We start from the raw sequence: 25,010 nt of genomic DNA, 5'->3' as shown, positions 1-25,010 counted from the left end.
AGGTGCCTATGTCCCAACAGTAAAGCGCAAACAGTATAAACAATCAATACAATCCCCAAATTAATCCTCACATACTAATGTTCCCTGAGAAAAACAGCTTGAACGACTCACAAAGCAATGACGTCAAAATAACAATTATGAAGACATTAAAGGAATGCAAATAAGATAATAAATGCCATAATGAAGACTATGAAAACAAACTTAAATTAAATAAGGAATCAAATTAAGATATGAAAAGTATATAAAGAAAAGTAATTTCTTGAATTTTCCATTATTTATTTATTTATTTTTATTACTTATATGTGCTGTTGGAGACTATTATATATGTGTGAAATGCATTCTGATTACTCTAATTTTGTACCACGTTCAACCACCCCCATTCCATAAGTTGTTTTTACCTCATTCATGTTTTTGTTTTCTTTTGCACTCCATTTCCTTTCTTGAGTTCCTGGCCTAACTTCCTTTGATGACAGACTGTAATCTGTCAGGTGAAATAAACCTTATTGTCCCCAAGTTATTTTTGATTAGTGTTTTATCACAATAGTAGACACCCTAAGACAGGAATCATCCACACCCTTAAAGAAAACTGACTTTAGTTCCAGAAAAAGCTCAGCTCATACTTCTCTGTTAGTGTTGAGGGCCTATGAACAACTACTTTTCATTCTACTGACTTGAACATGCACAGGCTGTATGCAGGGCACCACAGCTTCTGTGAGTCCATGAGTGCAGTTGTTATGCCATGTCCAAAAGACAACTTTTTTGTGATCTTCTGGATCTTGCAATGTTTCTGAGCCAACTCTATCATTGTCCCTGAACCATAGGAAGGTGCAGTGATATAGTTATCCCATTTTTGTCTGAACACTACACTAATAATTATTTTCTACATTGTGACAGGTTGTGAGTTTCTGCATTAAATACATCCACGGTACAAAAATTTCTCTGATGAGGTCTGATTAATTTATTAATTTGTGGGTGTAGAGAAATAATTTTGAAATAATCTTTATCCTATGTTCATTTAATAAAGTATGAATAGTTGCTTCACATTTGTTTCTTGTGATCTCCCAAGCCACTGGTTAATGACCAGCTTTGTATTCCATAGTGTATGTTTTTTTCCTGTGGAGCAGGCCTTAAGTTTAATCAGGAAACTGGTGACTATCGCTTTCACATTTGTGCCACTATTGCAACCATGGCTCTATCATGCCACACTGGACTTTCTTGTAGTTTAGAGGTTTCACAGATGAGTATGACTGTTGATGACTTTCCCCCCAGTAGATGGAGTAGTAATTTTCCATAGTATGAGAGTCATCAGGGAGAAAGCTTTCTAATAAGTACTGAGTTGATTTCTGTTATGTGTGATGAACAATGTGTGCTGTCTTAAGCAATTATTTCTTGGCATTAAATACTGATGTGTTAAAAAGTTTAATAGCACTAGCTTATTTGTTTTGGAGGTTTTTAGGACACTGTTGACCAGAAAATTACAGGGAAATATCCCACACCTGGCATTGGGCTTTTTATTAGGTGATTATATTTTATTTGGTAATTTACTCAGATTATCATAACTTCTCTAGAAAGGTAATTTCAATTAAATTATATTGAATGAATATACATTCATATATATATATACATGTGTGTATATGTGCGTGTGTTAATCTTATATAATGGATTCTATATAGCTTTTTCCTTGTACAATATTAATCAGAGTGCAAATTGGTGAAGCACCTATATAAATCAATGTGGCAGTTACCAAAAACACTTTAGAAAAGTATGGTTTATTTCTGAGTATACACTCAATGGATTTTCTTTTTTTCATCTATCTATCTATCTATCTATCTATCTATCTATCTATCTATCTATACATCTGCCTATCTATCTATCTGCCTATCTATCTATTTATCTATTTTTAATTTACTTTATGTTGAGATATCAATCCCCTCAAATTTCTCTCCATAGTCCTACCCTGATAAATCCTTCTGCCTATTGCCCCCTTGGACTTTATTTTCTACTATGGACATGCATGTTAATCAATGTTCAGCTGCTCCATTTTAAATAACTAGGCCTTGAACCAGACTAATTACTGATCAGTTAATGTCCATCAATGGGTAGTGACAATTTTGTATTTACATACAATGGAATTTTATGCAACTGTAAAGAATAATGGAACTAACTGGTAAACAGATCGAGTGGAAAATTTTTATAGTGAGTGAGGTATGCCAGGTCCAAAAAAAAAAAAAAAAAAAACCTTCATATTCTCATTAATATGTGTATTTTTATTAATTATTTTGTTTATTTACATTTCAAATGTTGGCCCCCTTTCCAGTCTACATTACGTAAACAGCCCATCCAATTTCCTCCCCTTTGACTATAAGAGGTTACTCCCCCACCTACCCACCCATTTCCACCTCACCCCTCTAGCATCCCCTTTTTCTGGGACAAAAAATGTCCACAGGATTGAGCACCTATCCTCCCATTGATACCAGATAAGCCCATCCTCTGCTACTTATGTAGCTGGAGCCATGTACCCACCCATGTGTACTCTTTGATTGGTAGTTTAGTCCCTGGGAGGTCTGAGGTGTCTGGTTGGTTCATATTGTTATTCTTCCTATGGGGTTGCAATCCCCTTCAGCTCCTTCAGTCCTTTCCCTAGCTCTTCCATTGGAATCCCTGGGAGCAGTCAGATGGTGAGCTTTGAGTGTCTATAACTGTCTTACTCAGGTGCTGGCAGATCCTATCAAAGGACAGAACTTACTGGGCTCCTGCTGAATTGTTAGAGGTATATATTTAATTAGGATTACTCATAGAACACAGAAATTACCATTGCTTTTGTAGAATGAGTTGAAAGATCTTAAGGTCAAAGTACAGAATAGTGCAGATGATATAAAGAGGAAAGAATAATGAAGAAAGGGATTGGAAGGTAGGACAGAGGAAGGTATTGGATGGAAAATTAACACAAGCATATTTCTTTTGACATAATAACCTTCAAATGGACTCATGTATTAACAAATTATAGGACATTTGTATAGATAATAACTGACTATTCTATCATAGTTTTCATAATTATTCATTATTTGATATGTAATAAAACTTTTTCCATTTCTTGGAATAAACTCATGAACGTGGTTCAGTTTATGGAAATACATGTGATAGCAGGGAAATAACTGCTGACAAGTATGTTTCCCAAGAAGATGAACTAGACACATGATATTGCATAATGGACTAAAATAATAATTAACAATATCTGATAATAGCAAAACTTATTTGTGAAGAAAAGTCAGCATTTGAAAATATAACTTTAGCTTACTCCAACAGAACATATTCATTATAAGAATAAAAATAAGCTTCAGAATTATGCAAACCTAGGAATCTGCAACTCTCTTTCCTTACTGAGTTTAGAAAAATTGATCATTAGTTTTACATTAGGTTATACTCAAGATCTCAGTTTTTCACATAAATTTTCAGCATAATTATAAATTTTGCCAAAAATATATTGCCAGAGGGCATTGGAAAGACTTATGAAATACTTAAAATAGTGTCTTCTGGCACAAAGTTAAAATTAATTAAATGTTGTTGAGGTCTTGATTCACGATATTCTTTTAGATTGATTCTAACAAGGATTACTAATAATTATCTCTTAATTACTTCAGTATATATTTGATGGACAATTACTTAAAAATATTGAAATAGTACATGTTCCTGAATTTTGTAGTTCAAAGGATGAGAGATGGTGAGTTTAAGATCACCCTCTTAAGGGTGCTTATTAAATTTCTGCATATTTTCACAATATTTGAATATGTTTTAATTTATTTTTGAATTATATAGTAGAATTTTATCCTAACTTGATATTTCAATTTCAAGCTTAATTAATATAAGTAAGGTTATTAAGATAACTCTAAATTCTCAATAAAATAACACATTAATTCCTATGGTCAAAATTTCAAAAGAAGCATTCTTTAATATGTTTGGCCCAAGTGATAATATTTGGACAGCTCATAAATCTTTATAAAAACCAGTTTAAGATAATTTTGGAAAACATTGTACACATTCTCAGTTTAAAGTAAATTAAGCAGAAACATTAGCACACAGAGGAAACTTCTCCAAATTGGCTAAGAGATGATGAGGATGAATAGAAAGTATGACACTTTCTATGGTCTCTGAAGCTATCCATAGACATTCTCCAGTAGGTGAGAAATCCCCACCAGGGAACTATTTCAACTCATAAAAGACGGATCAATTAAGGTAATGATGAATTATATAGGTTTAATGGTAAATTTTAGATGACTGTGTTATGACATAAGAAAAAAACCCTGTTTATTACTTCTAACCACACATACTCTAATATTTATTTGCCTATAAATCATATCAGAGAAAGTGCTTGCATTAAAAGTTTCATGTGGGTTACTTAGCTTTCTTTTTACACCTGTTACATGTTAAGATTGGGTGAGAGAAACATAGCAAGAAAGGGAGAAGAATTTTTGCATCATCCAACACAGTGTGTCATTTGAAGATTAGGACGTTTTAGCATTATTTCTGTAGAAGTAAACTTAGTCCATCTAACTACTATGTTTTCTTAACTTACTTATTTCGTGATTTGTTTGTTGAAATTGAAATAATATTACTTTAAATGTTTTACACTGTTTATGTGTTCTAGCTTATTTTCTTTGTAACTTATTTAAGTTGAAAATACTGTATTTAAATGCTCTGAATTTTTGTTTATTAATTAATTAATTAATTAGCTTTTGAGACACAATCTTTCATTAGAAACTGGAATCTTACAATTTAGTGAGACTTCAATCAAATCTAAGGAATTAATCCATTTCCACATTCCCAGCCCTGGGATTACAATTGTATACTACCACACTTGGATTCTTGACAGGGGCTCAAACACAGGTCCTCATACTTAAGACAAACACTCTAGAATCATCTCTAATCAATTGAAACCTATAATGTTCTTTTAAAATACATTAGGTTCGCCGGGCGTGATGGTGCATGCCATTAATCCCAGCACTCGGGAGGCAGAGGCAGGTGGATTTCTGAGTTTGAGGCTAGCCTGGTCTACAGAGTGAGTTCCAGGACAGCAGGCCTATACAGAGAAACTCTACCTTGAAAAGAAAAAAAAATACATTAGGTTCAATGAGCAATAAAATATCGTTTGCCTTATAAATGAAATGCTTTTGTTAATATAGTATCATTTTATCCAAGTGCAATAGCTCATTAATGAGATATAGAACATAAAACACATCTGATTACTTACATATATACAAAAGTTATATCTACTTAAATTTGATATCAACTTAAATCAGAGATGAAATCTCTACATTATTACTTCTTCAAACACACTTCACCAATACAAATATTTATATTTTCTATATTGTGCATACATCTAAGGTGCTTTGGAGGCTTTTCTTATTGTTAATTCTTTTATTTAAAGTTTTATATTAAGGCTAAGATTGTTTTCATTACTGCCATTACAATTCATTTATGCATGTACTTTAGCATTAAGATTTGCATTCTCATGTGCTTTTGTGCTGCTGTTTGAAGTTTATTTAGCTGGACTCCAAGGTCAAGCAGGCTATTTGCTAGGCTCTCTAGTAGGGTGTGGCTGTTATTTAGCCTTTTGGTTAACCTTCAATGTTGGCTAGGTTCCCTGCTTGGGTGTGGTCTTTCCCTTGGAGTTCAGCATCTTTGGGGAGACTAATTTGCTTCCATAGTCTGCCAGTACAAGTTAAAAAAAATCCCACATTTGAGTGGTTATTGGTGGGCATTTGGTTACAGAACTAGTACTATGGGTACAAAGTCCCTATAGTTCTGTGCACTAATCAGTGTGATGCCTCCTTTGATTTCTTTAGTTTCCCCAGTAGTATAGCTGTACCATTAACCAGCCCATCCTGTTTCCAAAACGGAACATAATAAGAGTGAACCCAGCACCTCCTGTTCCAAAGCGGAACATAATAAACATTGGGTCTCTTGCTTCATACCTTGAATTATTGCCAGTGAACACTCACCTTAATCTGTCTTTCTTGATCAAAAGGCAACCGTGTTCAAGGGCACCTTTTTCCATCTGGTGCTTTTCTGATCCAGGTAAGAGCCAGTAGAAACACGGAGATTTCTACTTTTAGCATTTATCATTCTGTTTCTTCGTTTTCACGTGATTCTCTGGCCTGATCCTATGTTCTGGAATTCAGATAAAGGCATTCATCTTTATAAATAATAGTTCATTTGTGTTTTATTCCAAGAACTGTAACTGTGGGCCTCCTATTCAAGTCTTACTCCAAGATCTTATTTTTGCATTTCCTCAGCTATTCCTCAAAATTTGTAATTTAGCATATTTTCTTTGAACATAATTTGTTTGTGTATCTTTAAATATGCAACAATTACTTTCTCTTATATCTTTTCTTCATGTCTTAATGTTAATATGAGATATCCATGTAATTCACTTCTACAAAATTCCATCTAATTGCTCTATATTATTTTAGTACTTTCTTAATACAATCCTCCAAAGAAACATTACTTCTTGTTTCAATATTAATTTCAAATAATTCTAATCTTCACCCTTATAATTCCATTGGGTTTCCTAAGTCATTTGGTGATTATGATATCTGATTTGAGAAGGGAAATCATCTAATTCTGTTGGGATATGTGGAATATGTCTGTGAAATTCCCTAAGAGAATATTAAATAGAAATGTTTTGAAATGTAGATTTCAGAAAATATTCATGAAATTAATTATCTCTTAACAATAAGGAAGAGTAATAAAAATAGAACTCTCTATAGAGATCTATTATTAACCGGAATGATGATTGCATTATTGAAGCAATTCTAATGAGGTGACCTAGAATGATTCAAAGGCCAAATTTTGCATCATTTTTAGGTTATCTCACAACCACAAAGTATGATAGAATTCTTTTAAAATGTCTTTATTAGCATATGTTCAGTTTAACAATTGAAATGATGGGTTTCAGTTATGACATTTTTGAAAAAGTATGTCATACACTTTGAGAGCACAAAATATTTTTCTAAGTTGACATATATCATCTAAATTTATCATCTCTGTTTTCATTCACTTTCTTGAAAATTATGTAATTTCATTGTTCCAAAGAAAAGGTGGTTTCTGTAAACAATGAGGTTTTATCTATTCATAAATTGTGCTATAATTCTAATAATTATTGTTTACAGTAAGATACCATGTTTGTGTACATATTTGACATGTTGTTAGCATAGGGAAAGCATGGCTATTTGATATAAATTAGTTTAAAGATCAATCATGTCTATCTTGATGACTGACTAGGCTAGCTGACAGGAGCCTGATATAGCTGTCTCCTGAGAGGCTCTGCAAGTGACTGACAAATACATAAGTAGATGCTTACAGTCATCCACTGGACGGAGCACAGGGTCCTCAATGAAGGAGCTAGAGAATGTACCCAAGGAGCTGAAGGAGCTTGCAGCCCCATAAGAGGAAAAACAATATGAACTAACCAGTACCCCCAGAGCTCCTTGGAAGTAAACCACCAATCAAAGAAAACGCATGGTGGGACTCATGGCTCTAGCTGCATATATAGCAGAGAATTCTATCTTTTGTAGCTTCTGTGTGTATCAGCCTTTACTTTCTCTTGGGAATGTAAAAGGCATATAGATAAGTAGTTCCTAAAATAAATGAAGTAATAAGTATTTTGACAGCATGACTGTGCTAAATGGAACCTTTAAGTTTTTGATTATTTTACCTTTTCCAAAGCACATCTTTGAAAATGTCATAAAAAGCTCTGGAGTTTCTCCTAATGATAATGAAGGCAATATTCTTACAGGATCCAAAAACCTACTGAAAGTCATTCATGGGTATTTCAAGGATAAAGAAATCCTGACGTCAGAAGAGAGATTTGTAAATATAGATTAGTAAATGAGTAATTTACTAAAAAGACAAAACTTGAGTTGGCAAGGGTGGAAATGGTAGGTTTTTGGTTTTTGGTTTTTGGTTTTTAGTTTTTGGTTTTGGTTTTCTTGGGTTTTTTTTTTTTTTTTTTTTTTTTTTTTTTTTTTTTTTTTTTTTGGTTTTTCGAGACAGGGTTTCTCTGTGTAGCCCTGGCTGTCCTGGAACTCACTCTGTAGACCAGGCTGGCCTTGAACTCAGAAATCTGCCTACCTCTGCCTCCTGAGATGTGTTTTAAAATAAGAGAAAGCAGTGTATGTACATATGAAAAGTTGATAATAAATGGTCTATTGTTCACTAATATACTTGGAATTGAGAATCTTAAATAGGAAATTTCAAACAATATAAGTAAATAACTACACCACATTTTAGGCTCCCCCACTGTACAAGGGAGTGAAAAGTCCCAAATAATCTTGATTGTTGTTCATTTAGTTCTTATTTAAACATGTTGATCATCAAATTTACTTGTGTTCTCTCCTCTCTCACTGATCTGTATCACTTTAAAAGTTTAGCCAGTGTTATAAACCTAAGAGACTAATGAACATCAATCTCAACTCAATGTTGTTTCCATGTTTTCTTTTTTATGGGATATGGTTTTGGTTTCACATTTTCAACTTAATTTGAGGCCAGCCTTTTAAGTGGAGAAACTGAAACATTATACCCAGGAACATAATTTGCTGCCACATATGAACAATAACACAGCTGGCTTTCACAGGAATGGCTTTTTTTTTTTTTGAAAACATAGCAAATTGCCCACAGCTTTTACTCATGTCAACATTTATCTCTTAATTTGCTGTTTTGAGTTGATCCTCAATACTCACAGTTTAACGTGTGTGCAAATGGACTATTCACTATCTGAATAAAATGAAAACTTTTACATATGCCAAGTCACTATAATATTTGTAATAATTTATAATAACATCTATTACACTTCATCAAATAATTATGGTGTAGCAGGGTGGTAATTTCTGTTTTTGGGAGGTGGGTAGGTGGGTTTTTTGTTTGTTTGTTTTGTTTTTGTTTTGCTTTGTTTTGTTTTGTTTTTGTTTTGTTTTTGTTTTGTTTTGTTTTTGGTTTGTTTTTGGTTTGTTTTTGGTTTGTTTTTGGTTTGTTTTTGGTTTGTTTTTGGTTTGTTTTGGTTTTGGTTTGTTTTGGTTTGGTTTTGGTTTGGTTTTGGTTTTTCGAGACAGGGTTTCTCTGTGTAGCCCTGGCTATCTTGGAGCTCACTCTGTAGACCAGGCTGGCCTCAAACTCAGAGATCTGCTGCCTCTGCCCCCCAAGTGCTGGGATTAAAGGTGTGCGCCACAACTGCCCAGTGTAATTTCTGTTTTCATGGAGGGGAGAGATAAGGGAAAACATATAGCATCAGTCTTAAAAAACCTTAAGGTAGAATCAATATTATGTCACAGTACTTCTTTCTCTAATACAGACCATATAATTTCATAAGGCTAGTGGATGCCAATATTTTATCAGCTAGACATCTCCAAATTCCACATATTTCTTAGTCAAACACACTCTTCCACCAGTAGTAAGATACCACGCTTGGTGAAACACTTATGCTGATGTATGACAGAATTCTCCTAATATGAGTACGTATCCCTTATCCTTTATATACATTAAAAGTTGTATTAATACTACATTAGAAATGGACCATATGTTTTCTTTCCTTTTGTATTTCTAACTATACTTACTTCATGCAGACCTGAGTCATCTCTTGTCACAATTGTTGTAGCACCTTTTATTCTGCCATCTTGATCATGTAAAAGTGTTTTCATTATTCAAGGCCCAATTCAAACTAGTTTGTTTATAGATTTTTGCATTATGAATTTGGTAACACTCCAAATTTGTTTGAAATAATTTTCTGCTTATATAGATAAAAAGAAATCCAGTAGGCTTCTGATCTATTTCATAACTGAAAATATCATGACTTACTAGCCAGTACTAAAGGTCCATATGAGCCATGACACCGCAAAAATCACTTTTCCTGACCAGTCCATTCTGGATCAAGCAGTTGTGAACATTACGTTGTTTATGCTACCCATTACAAAAACTATGATCACCTTGCCATTGGTTGTTCATTGCTGCACCTGGCTGTTGCTACTTCAGGGTCGAAATAAACCCATAACATATCATTCATCCAACTGAGCAATATCTATCTTGATTTACAAGATATTGTGAGCTATCTGAAGTGACTGGTGGGAACCAAACATTGGTCCTTTGCCAGAGTAGTACTTGCTGTTAACTGCTGAACCATTTCTCCAGCCCCATCTTTTAAAAGTAACTCATTTATTTCCTGTAGTGCTTATGATTAAATTCATCATTATGTGCATTATAGGCAAATGTTCTGTCAAATTCACATCTCCAACCCTTCAGTTTTTCCTCACATTGAGTTTTCCTTTGATTTCTGTTTTGAAATTTTCTAGTTTTCTTATTTCTTTTTGTTTGTAACCTATCAAAGAAATTTTTAATTTAGATTTCAATTTTTCTGCATTCAATTTTCCATTTCTTTCTTTTATAGCATTTTAAAATTATTTAAGTAGTTATTTTTTAATAAACAAAGTCATTTCAAATTTGTCATAGATTGTCTTGCCAAAACTGATTATGAATCCTACACCACCCAAACTTGTAGAATAAAGATGTTCATAAAGCATTGATTCTATCATCTCATCAAGGAAGAAAAAGCCCTGCAAATATTGGTTAATTACTGGGAATGGGATAGCTTATGGCTAGATTTAGATAGCATATTTGATTATGAAAGCATGTAGAAAAATATTCTGAGAATTTATTATCAGAATCAGCAATCAGGGCCTACCATTGTTAGACATTGAACTGCTCAATTCACTAGATGATGAAATTCTTTTTTCAAAAAATAGAATTCAAAGAGTTAAAGTTCAGAAAATGAAGCTATTATTCCTGAATACAATCCATTCTAAATACTGCCCATTTCTGCTGGTAATTATTCTACCTTGTCTTTGAGTACAAGTACTGAAAGTGATTATGTAGAAAAAAGAGTCATACAAGTTCTAAAGTGATTCATTTTTATAAAAATTTAGTAATATTCTCAGAAGATTTCCACTGATACTATTTAAGACAAACTAATAAATTTGTTCAGAAATGTACTGAATTCTCTTTAACTGGCAGATACAATGTAAAAGAGATATATTATGAATGAAAGCCTGAAATTGGTTATATTTTGTGTTTTTTTTCCCAGATTAAAAGGAAAAAGGAGCATTGCTTTAGTAGCAAGGCTGTGGACTTCCCTTTATTTTATAGATTCTCACATAGTTATAATAAATAAAATGTGACTTTTCATTGTTAATTAATCACAGTTTGGCATCTTCCAAAACTCTAGTAGGTATAATATTTAAACCAGGATATAGACAGGACATCAAAGAGTTTTGTTAGCATGTAGAAATGCTGTGATATCTTTCTATAAGACAATCTCCCATTATTTTTGGTCTATAGCTCTTAAATAAGCAAAAGTTCTCCTTTTTATAACTTTATACTTTCAATAATAGAAGTACAATTATAATGGATATAGCAGAAATAGAATCATTTTGGAATAACCCTTATGTAGTAGGCACAATTTATTTGAGATCAACAGATTGTTGCATTGATTCTATCATCTCAATAAAGTCTTCAGTGTTATATATTCCTTCCACTATGCTGCCCTCTCATCCCTCCACACCATTTAACTCATTCTGTTCTATTATTTACTTTTATTATACTAAAGCTACTGAGTTATTTTATTTAAACTAGATATATAAAATAATAAATATATGACACTATATATAAACTATAATATATGAATAATTTTCTTTTTATTCTAGTTTCACATTTTTTAAAAATTTTCTTCACTGTACATATAAGAGTACACTGTCTCTGTCTTCAGAAACACCAGAAAATGGCATCAGATTCTCTTACAGATGGTTGTGAATCACCATATGGTTGCAGAGAATGCAACTCAAGACCTTTGGCAGAGCTACCAATGCTCATAACCATTGTGCCATCTCTTCAGCCCTAGTTTCACACTATTACAAACATTTGCAAAAGGCTGTCAAGGTAGCACAATGGTTTAATGCATTTGTTGATCTTTCAGTGGACCCATATTCAGTTTCTGGTATCAGTGTGGTAGCTCACAAACATCTACAACTCCAGCATCAGGGGATGAAATGCCCTATTCAGGCCTTCATGGGTGTCAGGATGTAAATGGTACACAGACTTGCATGAAAGAACAACACAAACACATTAATATTTTATTTATTCTTCTCTCATACTCATCCCAACTGCAGTTTTCCTTCCTGCCATTCCTCCCAGTCCCTGTTCCCACCTCCCCTCTTTCTCTCAGACCCAGTACTCCTCCATTTCCTATCATAAAAGGACAGGCATCACAGGGATACCAACCAAACATGGCATAACAAATTACATTAATACTAGACATACATATTATATCTGTATATGAAGTAAAGATAAATATACAGATGTTCATTTGGGAAGTGTTCAAAGATTTAAAACTAACATTGATACAAGAGTGTATGTCTAGTATTAATGTAATTTGTTATGCCATGTATATATATATATATATATATATATATATACATATATATATTTCATATATATGAAAATGTATCATGGTCATATATTTGGAGGTGAAACATCTACCTGGCCACTTTACTATACTATAACTAAGTATGATCTCCTATTGCACTACTTCATATTTTAGTCAATGATTGGTGTTTTGATGCTATGAAAAAATATTTAATGTTTTGTTTCTTGCATTTTTGTTGTTAATATTTCTAATAGTTTTTCATGCTTGAGTCTTAAGATTTTCTATGCTGAGGTCTAACTTTTATGTATATTCCTCTCTTTAAATTGAATCTTTTCAGGGATACCACTATAGATAATGATAACTAATCAATTTGGAGCTTATTTCCAGTGGATACATCTATGTTGTAGTGAATTTCCACCCAGATATGCACCGGCAACAAAAACACAGCACAGTTAATATGATTACATGATTCATGCCTAGATTAGGCAGACCTACTGCTATACTACCAACTTCCACAGCTTATGAGACCCCCTTAGAACTTGTGATTTCTCCAGGCCATGTGCTTCTGCTCTGCTTTTTTTCTTTTTCCTTCTCTTCTGCATCCTCTCCCTCTTCCATTTTTCTCCTTTCTCTCTCTCTCACCTTCCACTGCACCTTCCTTTTTATCTGCCCAATCATCAGCTCTCCTTTGTTTTACAAATTAAGGTGGGAAGCAGGTTTACAGGAAATCACATGAGTGCTGACTCATTCCTTTTTCACAACCACTCACAGGAGAATGGAATTAACATCAAATACAATTAGCCCCAGGCTATCCATAACACATCTACAATACAATGTTATATCTAAGGTTCAGGGAACACTGTGAAAGAGAGGACAGAGTCAGAGATACAGGAAATTTGCTGTGAGATTGTGTCTCTTAAAAGTATTAGAATCCATACCTATAACCTTACCAACATGACTGGCCAAACATGAACTGAACAAAGATGGCACCAAGAGACATTCCAAAGATCTGAACCCCATACAAAAAATTGAGGAAAACTATGTGTAAGAGAAGTGTTCTCTAGAGATGAAAACACCAATTGATTGTCCAGTACCAACTTGTCAGCCCTGAAAACATACATCCTATAACACTTTACAGAGTAAACTGGTTATATTTAGGAATATATATGTATATTCATACATGCATGCAATAACAATGAAAAAAGGGTCTATGGCTTGGAAGGAGCATAGTGAGTGATATATGGGAGGATTTGGAGGGAGGAAAGAGAAGGGAGAAATGTTATGATTATATTATAATCTCAAAGCAGTATATATGCAAATTGAATATTTATTAAATATGCTTTAATGTACTTATAAATAGTGCAGATTCCTAATATACATAAAATGCATATATGTCATAATGTGATTAATACTATATTAATATAAATGCATTGTATATATAATATGTACATATATTTGCACACATAGATACACCACATATACACATAGAAAAAAAGAAAATAACAGGCAAACTGAGATATATTCATAATTAGAAAAACTTTTGTTAGAATAATGTAATTACATTAAACAAATTTAATTAAATACATTATTAAAATATATTTTTAACATAAGACTATAAATGATAAATATTATGATAAGCAGGGATTGTCTCATAATTTTATCCTAATGGTATTTTTCTACAACACTATTAATGGCAGCAAACTTTTAGACATTTTATTTTATATTGCTTTGAGAATGCTAAACTGCCAGCTACACACATGAGATAAATGGCAATATTAAGTTAGCTCTTTGAAGGGTATTTTATTTACCTTTCAATAAAAGAACTGCAGTTTCTTTTAAATATAAGACTTAACCATAGATCTAACAATCCCAGTGTGTCTGCCTATTCCATTACATATTAATTTATTTAAGAATGAGAATTAATGACTTTAATATGTTTTGTCATGGCAGTTATTAGACAAAAAGATACATCCAGACACATTATAACAGCTATAAAATGATATTTTCTACATTGCTTATCTCTAGATATCTATCAACGTTCTAACATTTAAATTACCCTTCTTCAAAACATTTTATACACTAGAAAGAAATCTGCATAATTCTTTGCTTTCTTTTTTTTTAATTAGGTATTTTCTTCATTTACATTTCCAGTGCTATCCCAAAAGTCCCCCATACCCTCCCCCCCCACACCCCTGCCCACCCACTCCCACTTCTTGACCCTGGTGTTCCCCTGTACTGAGGCATATAAATTTTGCACAACCAATGGGCCTCTCTTTCCACTGATGGCCTACTAGGCCATCTTCTGATACATATGCAGCTAAAGACACGAGCTCCAGGGGGTACTGGTTAGTTCATATTGTTGTTACACCTATAGGGTTGCAGATCCCTTTAGCTCCTTGGGTGCTTTCTCTAGCTCCTACATTGGGGGCCCTGTGATCCATCCAATAGCTGACTGTGAGCATCCACTTCTGTGTTTGCTAGGCCCCAGCATAGCCTCACAAGAGACAGCTATATCAGGGTCTTTAGGTCTTTCTTAGCATCTTAGGTCTTTCTCTGCAGATGTCAACAGCCCTCTTTGTCTGTATATTGCTCCGTACAGTGGCAAAAGCATACCTGCTGTCAGTGTAGACCTCTTTTACCATTTATAGAGCTTGTATCAAAGCCACAAGTTCAGCTTTCTGTCTTCCACTGCACTGCTGTCCCCACTGTCCCCTTACCTTCAACCGTGAAGCTACTGCCATCCATGTACCAGCTCGAACTCTCAGGCCAAAGCTGATCTGATACTTCAGATCATTTTGAGTATCAGTTTCTTCTGCCAGAATATCAGTGCAGTGATGAGTAGGTGAAGTCTCAGGCAGTAGGGTAGCGAAATTGAGGACAGCAGGGGGAGCAAAGGTCACTTGTTCAGTCAACAAAAAGCTCTGATAATGTGTCCATTGGTCAGAGGGCCTGACAGACCACACTTTCTAGGTCATGGGCCAAGTTTTGTCCCAGGGTCAATTTATCTGCATCTTTGACCAGAAGCCAGTATGTGCAGACAAGCAGGCCATCCTACAGCCACCAGGTCTAATTTCTTACAAGTATGCCACAGGTCTTTTCCAGTGTCCCAATCTCTGAGTAAGAACCTCTTTGGCAATACCTTTGTTCTCAGTCACATCTAGGAGTCCCAAAAGCTGGGGACGACATTAGGGCAGTATTAATAGCATCCAGGGCCTGTTGTTCTTTATTTCTCTATATGAAGGGCTGTTTATCTCTTTTATTCAGCAAAACCTGGAATCTACAATCTGCAAAAGCCCGCAGTGTCTAGGAGCTTTTCTAATTTGTTTTGAACTGGTCGGTGGAGGAATAGGAAACACAGTCGCTTTTCTAGCTGCTTCCACAGGTAGGTCACTGACCTCTTCCAAGGACTCAGCTTCTGTGTTAGCACCCCTTTTGCTATCTCTTCACTTAACAGCCACGAACAGGTGAAGGGTTTGGTCATGAGGGTGGCACCTCTTCTTTTTGTTGAGGCAATCTCTCACCCAGTTCCCTTTTTCTTTACAGTAAACACATTGATCTTTAGCCAAAAGCATTCTGTAGTTGTCAGGTACTATCTAAGCTCTCTAGTTTTCCTGACTCTTGTGGCCAGAATTTTCTCTTATTCCTTTGGATGTTATCTAGTTATCATGTCCCTATCTTGTCACTCATCCTCTCTTATAGTTTGCCTCTACCCTGGTTTATCTTTCTGTCTCACTGCACATCTCTGATTCTGACTCTGGTCTCTGTCTTTGTCAACCTCATGTTTCTTCAACTCTTCTTCTTGTTTGTCTCTTACTTACTGGTTCTTCCTCTAAATATTTCTCATTCAGAGTATCTCTCTCATCTCAGACCTATCTAATCTCCTTCATCTCTATTTTTACTTCTCCTCACTGTTAACATCTCTATTTGCCACTGTCATCCATCTCTCCTGTGTTTGCTGAAGCTTTGCTCTTCTTTGCACACCTCTATCCTTCTTTTGTTTCTCCTCCTCTGCACTTTCTTATCGACTTACTCTACCTTTCTTACAGACTTATCCTGTCTTTCTCCTAACTTCTGTAACTTCCTGTTACCTCGGTCAGATTGTTGGGGCACTTTCTATTCTCACAGAGACGAGACCCCATTAGAGCCTGGCAGTTAGACTCACAGGTGCTCCTTACCTTGGACAGGAGAAACCCCAAGTGGGCGGATGCCTCCCTCCCTGGAGCTTGGAACAGACTCACTGCCAGCAGCTCAGGGCGGGGCCACCCTAGAAGAGAAAACATGTGGGGCAAGGAAGGGAGCGCAGCTCTCACAGCTGGCTTCACTGGGCCACTGACATCTCAAAGTGAAAGCACTTTTTTCTGTTAACAAGAGATGGGATGCAAGGGAAAGGGAACACCATTAGGCAAGTATGAAAAGCAACCAGGGCAATGAACACCATTGGACTCTCCTGGCCAGTCACTCCCACAGCCTCCTCTATTTCCCCTTCAGCAGCCACAACATCCAGGTCCACTGACTTCTCAGGGACCACCCCTCTTTTGCTCCGGGTTTCCTGAGCTCATTTCTCCCTAGGCTCCAGGTCCATGGGCGGGACCACTGTGACCCACTGGCTGCTCACTAGAGCTGGAGTGGGAGGCAGGGCAGCTGAGTATCTGAAAGGAAGTGGTCAGCATAGGGATGGGATCTGACAGGATTCTTAGGCTTATTCCAGAGGTCATAACTCAAAAACAGTCGTCAGGTATTTGTCCAAGTCCGAACACAAAGAGACACACAAGACACACACAGAAACCATTTTCAGGCAACCACCATAGAATCACAGTAATGACAAACACAAGCAAGACCAATACAGGGTGTCTTACATGTGATTTCCAGAGAAGCCTGACACTACCTGTTCCAGGCATATACCGAACCCTTGCTGCTGTTGGGTTGAGAAGGACTGTTTCAGATCCAACTTCCCAGCTTGACACCAGAGCATCCTCCAGTGTTGTGGCCTGCAACGTTTTGGCACGTCTCACTGGCACTGTGACCAACCCAAATGGACTTCTCTCCAAGGGAAGGTCCCCAAGAACCTGAGACTGGCCTAAAACCAAACCAAGATAATCAGTCAACCCCTTGGGACCAAAACCAGACCTGAAACTAGACAAACCAAAAGCAAAACAGAATCAGAAGGTGGTCTAATGGAGGACACACAAGTGAACAAGACAGACAGACACACAGGCATACAGACAGACAGGCAGGGAGGGATCCCACTTTATCTCCGATGTATGGTATCTGTGTCCCATGACAAAAACCCCAAACAAAAACAAGATGACAACAGAGAAAAAAGACACCAGCATATCTAAGCATACTCTTTCACTACCTTTCTGGTAGAAAAAGCACCTTATCTTCCTCACTCTGCCAGATGACAGTCAGACCTTTCTGACTGTCCCTCACCCTGGGTACTTCCTCCAGGGTCATCCTTGGAATGCATTCCAGGGTCACAGCCTGTGGGGCCTTAGGATGTCTCCCTCACGCAGCCACTAGGTCCTCACGGTCCACAGTGGCAGCTGCCAGAATAAAGAATACCAGAACTTGGAACCCAGGCGGGACTCGAACCCACAATCCCAGAACTGAAAAACCAAGACACAAGTTGGGAATCAAACCCACAATCTCAGAACTGAAAAACCAAGACACAAATTCAGCGATGCCACACTTAGACAACAGACACAGACAACATGCAAGACTCACACAAGCAAACATATCTCCAAGGGGTATTCTCAGGTTTCTGGTTGCCCCCAAATCCAGGACGAACCTGTAAGACCCCCTTTCAGGGACCCCCCAATCTAATCTCGGGAGAAAGAGCACACCCAAAGAAACAGGAGAATCCCTCCTGCTGTAAACACATGAGGCAGTTTAATGACGGAGCTCCAGGTCGAAACATATCTCACACAGAAGACAGTGGATTTGACCACAAGGCTAGAAAGCTAGGGTTTTTTTATGGGGTAAAGGGATTAGGGGTGGGAGGCATTCAGCATAGCGCAAACTATTGGCTTATTCAAACGTCAGCAGAAAAATTACATGTACGTGCAGATCAAGGTGTCATTAGCAAAAGAAAGAATCCGTACAGGAGTACTGTGAGTTGGCTGTTTATCAATGCTAGCAGAGTATCTGGTAAATTTGACTCAGTTCAGATAGCCCGGTTATGCCTTTACATTCCTCTTTATCTTTATGGTCAAGCTGTTTCCAGGAATGCTTTAACTATGGGGCATGCCCGGGTTTGTTTTTCTTTTTTATCAGCCCCAGGCAACCTCTAGGCTCACAAACAACCAGCAATTTCTGAGTACATTATATGACTTACAGATCTTGAAGTTTCATCTTTCTTTCATCTGTATAACATCTTTCCAGGATCTTCTGGCTTTCATAGTCTCTGGTAAAAAGTCTGGTGTAATTCTGATAAGTCTGCCTTTATATGTTACTTGACCCTTTTCCCTTACTGCTTTTAATATTCTATCTTGATTTAGTGTATTTGTTGTTCTGATTATTATGTGTCGTGAGGAATTTCTTTCCTGGTCCAGTCTATTTGAAGTTCTGTAGGCTTCTTGTATGTTCATGGGCATCTGTTTCTTTAGGTTTGGGAAGTTTTCTTCTATAATTTTGTTGAAGATAGTTGTTGGCCCTTTAAGTTGAAAATCTTCATTCTCATCCACTCCTATTATCCGTAGGTTTGGTCTTCTCATTGTGTCCTGAATTTCCTGGATGTTTTGAGTTAGGATCTGTTTGCATTTTGCATTTTCTTTGATTGTTGTGCTGATGTTCTCTATGGAATCTTCTGCACCTGAGATTTCATCTTTTGTATTCTGTTGCTAATGCTGGCATCTATGGTTCCAGATTTCTTTCCTAGGGTTTCTATCTCCAGTGTTGCCTCACTTTGGGTTTTCTTTATTGTGTCTACTTCCCTTTTTAGGTCTAGTATGGTTTTGTTCATTTACATCACCTGTTTGGATGTGTTTTCCTGTTTTTCTTTAAGGACTTTTACCTGTTTGGTTGTATTTTCCTGTTTTTCTATAAGGACTTGTAACTCTTTAGCAGTGTTCTCCTGTATTTCTTTAAGTGAGTTATTAAAGTCCTTCTTGATGTCCTCTACCATCATCATGAGATATGCTTTTAAATCTGGGTCTAGATTTTCGGGTGCGTTGGGGTGCCCAGGACCGGGTAGGGTGGGAGTGCTGCATTCTAATGATGGTGAATGGTCTTGGTTTCTGTTAGTAAGATTTAACATTTGCCTTTCACCATCTGGTAATCTCTGGAGTTAGTTGTTATAGTTGTCTCTGGTTAGGGCTTGTTCCTCCCATGATTCTGTTAGCCTCTATCAGCAGACCTGGGAGACTAGCTGAGACCTGAGTTTCAGTGGTCTGAGTACTCGCTGCAGGCAAGCTTTCCTCTTGCAGGGAAGGTGCACAGAGGTCTGGTGTTCAGACCTGCCTCCTGGCTGAAGATGAAAGTCAGAAACAGGGCCTGTCCCAGAATCTGTTAGCTTCTGTAGTCCACACTCTCACCTGTGCAGACTAGTCTCAGAGGGATCCAGGAACCAAGATGTCTTCCCCAGGTGCTCCAGCAAAGCCCTCTGGGGCAGGGAGAAAACTTGTCCTCTGGCAGGGAAGGTGCATGGAGGTCTGGAGCCAGAAACAAGGTCTGCCTCAAAAGCTGTCCTCTAGGTAACTTGGGGGTGTCCTCTGACTCCTAGCCCAGATGACCTGGTGCTGGCGCCGACCAGAAGGGACTTGTGACCCTGGTCAGACCGGGTTTACTGCTTCCCTAATGCTGTCTCAGGTTCCGTGTGATTGGAATGGAACAGAAGTTGTGTTACACTCACAGGTGGTCCTAAGATGGCATGGAGTGTCCTCTAGGGACCTTGGGGGGGGGGGGTGTCTGCGGACTCTGTGCCCAAGCTGCTTCTGCTTTCTTTATAAAGAAAACCAGAGGCATGAGATATTTTTTTAAAATCATTTTTCTTAAATATTGGATTGACAAGGAAGCTAAGAATACTATCATTACTTCAATTATTTCCCTATAGATAACTATGATTATTTCATTGTTTATCATTATTTATTATTTATTCCAGAAATATTGATATATGTGATTGTGCTCAAAAGCCTAGGAAGTTATTTTTAGATGTAATTTTACTCATAATATCTCAATATACACTGTATGTCTTTGATGGAGCTCATCATTTCTGCACGACCTAGTAAGCACTAATCATATTTCAAAGGAATAAAATTGTGATTTTTAGCTCTTGGGTTATTATTAGCATCAATATAAGTATGTTCATTCAGCCTTGATATTCATTGGGATTTCCAATTACTTGGAATGCTTACAGTAAAAACTGATACTTGTGTGCATTTTCATGTATTGTCACAATTCATATCTCCAAGACTGCTGAAAATACTGGTTATATAACACTCATGTGAATTTCTTTCAATTTGATAAGTAATTAGTACAAAGAATGACTCATGGAATACGCCTACCTGTTACTCTTTACATAAAACCCTGTGATTTATAAGCAGTATAAAATAGAAATTTTTTAACCATAAGCTCAGTACTCTTTCCTACCCAGTAACATAGTTTTAAATAATGTCAGAATTATAGTATATGAACTGTACTATGTAATAAGTCTTCTGTGTTCTACTGTGCCTAATTTGTGTGGTTCTGGATAATAGCATGAATCTATTCTTCCCTACATTTTATTTCATTAAGTCTCAATTATTGAGCATCCCTGGTTTTTACTGAATGGGGGAATATGAAGTTGTATGGGTTGAACATGAGTTGAGTGGGTGGTAGGTATGTGGGTATGATTTGGGAGGAGTTGATGGAGGGCAAAACAAAGGCAAGATATAGTGTATGAAAATTTTAACTTAAAAACAGAATTTCCTAACTTCTGAATCTCAATATCTAGTTCTTCTATTTCTTCCCCATTATGACAGCCATTTCTCTATAAGAACATATGAAAATTTATTTCTTTATTCTAATTATTATATATATATTAAGTTGTAAAAGGTGATTTGTTTTCATTTATTTATTTATTCATTCATTCACTTTATATCCCAATATTATCTTCTCCTCTCCTCCATGTATCCCCTCAGAGAGCTCCATCCAGAATTCCACCCTCAACTTCTCCTTTAAGAAGGAGGAGGCCACCCCTGGGTCCTTGTAGCATCAAGATACTGTAGGACAGATCTCCCACTGAGGCCAGACAAGGCAGCCTGGTTCATGGAACAGTATTTACAGGCAGGTAACAGCGTCAGGAACAACACCTGTTCCAGTTGTTGGAGGAGCCACATGAAGACCAAGCTGTACATCTGATACATATGTCTGCATATCTGCATGTGTGTGTTGGGGAAGAGTGAATCCAGCCTATGCTTGCTGTTTGGTTGGTAGCTCAGTCTGTAGGAGCTCCCAAGGGTCTAGGTGAGTCAACTCTGTTAGTCTTCCTGTGGAATCCCTATCCTCTTTGGGTCCCTTTAGCCTTCCCACAACTCTTTCACAAGACTAGGCCTACTTTATAAAATAACCAAATCAGGCTAATTAGCATAATTTGACTTCAATATTTTGTAATACTTAGTAGATCATTATTAACTACAGCCATCATATTGTGCCACCAAACAATGGAATTCACTTCTAATGTCTGACGGAAACTTTTTATTCTTCACTAGTGTCCCTTTCTCAATTGAAACTCTCTCCCAGAACTGATAATCATCCATCTATTGTCTCCTTTTGTAAGTTCAATTCCTTTTTGATTCCATATATAGATGAGCTAATACCGTTTTTCTCTGAGCCTTGCTTTCCCCCTTACCATTAAGTTCTCTAGATTCAGACATGTTGTCATGTGACTTAATTTGTTTCTTCAAAGTCCAAAGTTGGGTAGTTACATGAAATTTTTAATGCAGATGAACATTTAAACTGTTTTCATATTTTTACTACTGTGAATATTTCAATGAACATAGTAGTACATTTGTTCAAACTGTTTTCATATGTTTACTACTGTGAATGTTTAAATGAACATAGTAGTACGTTTGTTCAATATACCAATATTAATTCCATTTTGCATATACTCAATAATAAGAGTATTTGTTTATATGATATTTTTATTCTTATTATCTTTAGAAGCGTCCATCCTGTTGTCTACAATGACTGAACTGATTTATCACTCTATCAAATATATAAAAGTTTCCTTACCTGACCATTCTCCTTGACGTTTCTTTTATTTATTTAATAAATTTAAGTTGAAATATAATTATATGGTGACACCCATTTCCCTTCATCCTTTAACACATGTTTTCTCTCTCTTTCTCTCCATTCTTTTTCATGCCTCACATATCCCACTCAAATTTCTAACCTTTTTTTCTGTGATTATTACCACTTTGTAGTAGATAAACATTAAGGGAGCAGATCTTTGGGATAGATTAATTTCTCATTCTCAGCAGTCATTTGTGGCCTAGAGTTCTTTTTCTAGAGGGTGGGACACCATGAAATTTTTTGCATCTGCATCAGTGTGTCTATTGATATTGACATTGTTCAGGTCTAGTTTAAGCCACCCTTTCTAAATGACAGTCTCACAGCTGACTTACTGGTCCTAGGACACTAAAAATCTTTGAGTCCCCTCCTCTGCAATGTTTCCCAAGTCTTAGGTGCAGAACCTTTTTAACAGTGGTTAAATATAATGTATATAATTAGTTTTTAAATAAATAACTATAGTAATTAATTTTATGCTTTGGTATACGTTATTTGCTAAGAATATCTCAGAAATCATATACCTCTGTAATATGTGCCTAGATTCTATAGGATATTATCTTGGAATTTAATTTAACTAAATTATTGTGAATTTTTGTTTAGAGTAGCAAGCTATAGCACCTTTGGCAACTTACTTCTAGGTAAGAAGAATCTTATGCTTAATGCTGTCATAGTAGTAGGAACACATGCAAGAAAGGAGAAAATCAAATAAGGAGGCAGGAAGTCAGGGAATGAGTCAAGAATCAGTCCTGGCCTTTTTGTGTTTTTCTGCCTATTAACTGTTAGATCTTATGATAAATATATTAATCGTTTCTAATAAGTTTTCTAAACACTTGACTCCCATAGTTTCCATAGCTTCAAGGTCCCACCATCATTTCCCATGGCTACATAGCTGAAGAAGCTTCCAGCATATGAACTCTGGTGGGAGAACCTACATTCAAACCTTAGCATTGTTATGGACCTAAGCTGACTGGATTCAGTACTTCTTATTCTTGTCATGTGTCATCTGCACATCCCTTAAAGCTCTTCATTTATTCCATTTGGTATAAAAAGTTAGCTTTATCTTTGTGCAACAATATGGATATATATATAGATATATACATATATATATATATATATATATATATATATATGTGTGTGTGTGTGTGTGTGTGTGTGTGTGTGTGTGTGTGCACGCGCACAGGCGCGCGCACGTGTTTGTGTGTGTGTCTAAAACATATGCCCCGAATCCAAGGTATTTACTTAGAAACTTATGTACTTAATTAATAAAAAAGGATTCCAGATTTAGTTGTCTGTGCTATTGACCTTATAAAAAGAACTATTTTGAAGTTTTATTTAGTTATTTAAAGCTTGCATGATGACTACTGGCCATGAAACTGTCAGACAGATGATTATAAGTATGAACGGTAGAACAAAATCATCTATAAGAAAATAGATTGGAAATTTGAATGTGAGAATAAATTATCCCTAACATAAACATGAGCTCTATATCTTATCAGTATTTATTTAATGACTTTTGAATATAGTACAAACCTTATGAATTGTCTAGGGTTCTCTAGAAATGTAACTAATAGGGTGCTTAGCAGGAGAGAAAAAAGAATGATTATAAAAGCAAGAGAATAAAGTATACAATTTTAGACGGTAGAGTGCTCAGATATGCAGCCAGGAAGCTTGAGATGCCCATGATCTGATGGTGCACTTCATGTTTGAATGATTTCAGGCTTGAGTTCCAGGAAGAGCCACCATTAGTTCAAATCTGCACAAGGATTCATTTATTCAATTAATTGGCTATATAACATTGAAATATGCCAATCTATTTTGCTCATTCTGTAAATGTAAATATTAAATTTACACTGGCAACCCCACCCCCCATCCCAGAAACAGCCAAAGGAAAGTCTAACCAAATATTTGGGCACTTTATAGTTCAGTCAACTTAAAGTGTTTAAAATAACACTCATAACTTACAAAAGCAAGATGAAAAAGGGAAAGATGCAATTTGCTTTATATATAGCTGGAGATAAACCCCAAACTTAGATGAGTTAATTTCCTTCTCTAAATTATTTTTAAAGCCATTTTACATTGGTGTTTGTAGATACTTAGAGGTCTAGTTGCTTCTTCTTATTGCATGTGAAGAAACTGATAGAAAGAAGGGACTTCTCCAGGGTCACACAATTCATTAACTACAAAACTGAAACAAAAGCTTATGAATTTAACATTGATTTTAAGGATGTGCTAAGAAAAGTTCTCCTTTATTAATATGAGTGTAACACACAAGATCTGG

General features: G+C 36.0%; 1 protein-coding gene and 1 long non-coding RNA gene across 2 annotated transcripts in view; one reads left to right on the top strand and one right to left on the bottom strand.

Annotated features, from left to right (window-relative positions):
* Positions 1-4,924: 4,924 nt before the first annotated feature.
* Positions 4,925-15,312, bottom strand: LOC147004604 (uncharacterized). Its single transcript, XR_015047143.1, has 3 exons — positions 15,184-15,312; positions 6,000-6,168; positions 4,925-5,092 (listed from the first exon to the last, which is right to left on the bottom strand). It is a non-coding gene; the product is annotated as an uncharacterized LOC147004604 (long non-coding RNA).
* The window catches only part of Klhl4 (kelch like family member 4), a 97,876-nt gene continuing 78,893 nt past the window's right edge, over positions 6,028-25,010 (top strand). Inside the window, exon 1 of the mRNA XM_021153114.3 lies at positions 6,028-6,075. The gene's annotated coding sequence lies outside the window, so the exon portion shown is untranslated. The remainder of the gene's footprint in view (positions 6,076-25,010) is intronic.

This window comes from Mus caroli, unplaced genomic scaffold (assembly GCF_978045245.1).
Source record: "Mus caroli unplaced genomic scaffold, Mus_caroli_1 scaffold_5, whole genome shotgun sequence".
Classification (NCBI taxonomy): domain Eukaryota; kingdom Metazoa; phylum Chordata; class Mammalia; order Rodentia; family Muridae; genus Mus; species Mus caroli.
This window is presented reverse-complemented; position numbering and strand designations above follow the sequence as displayed.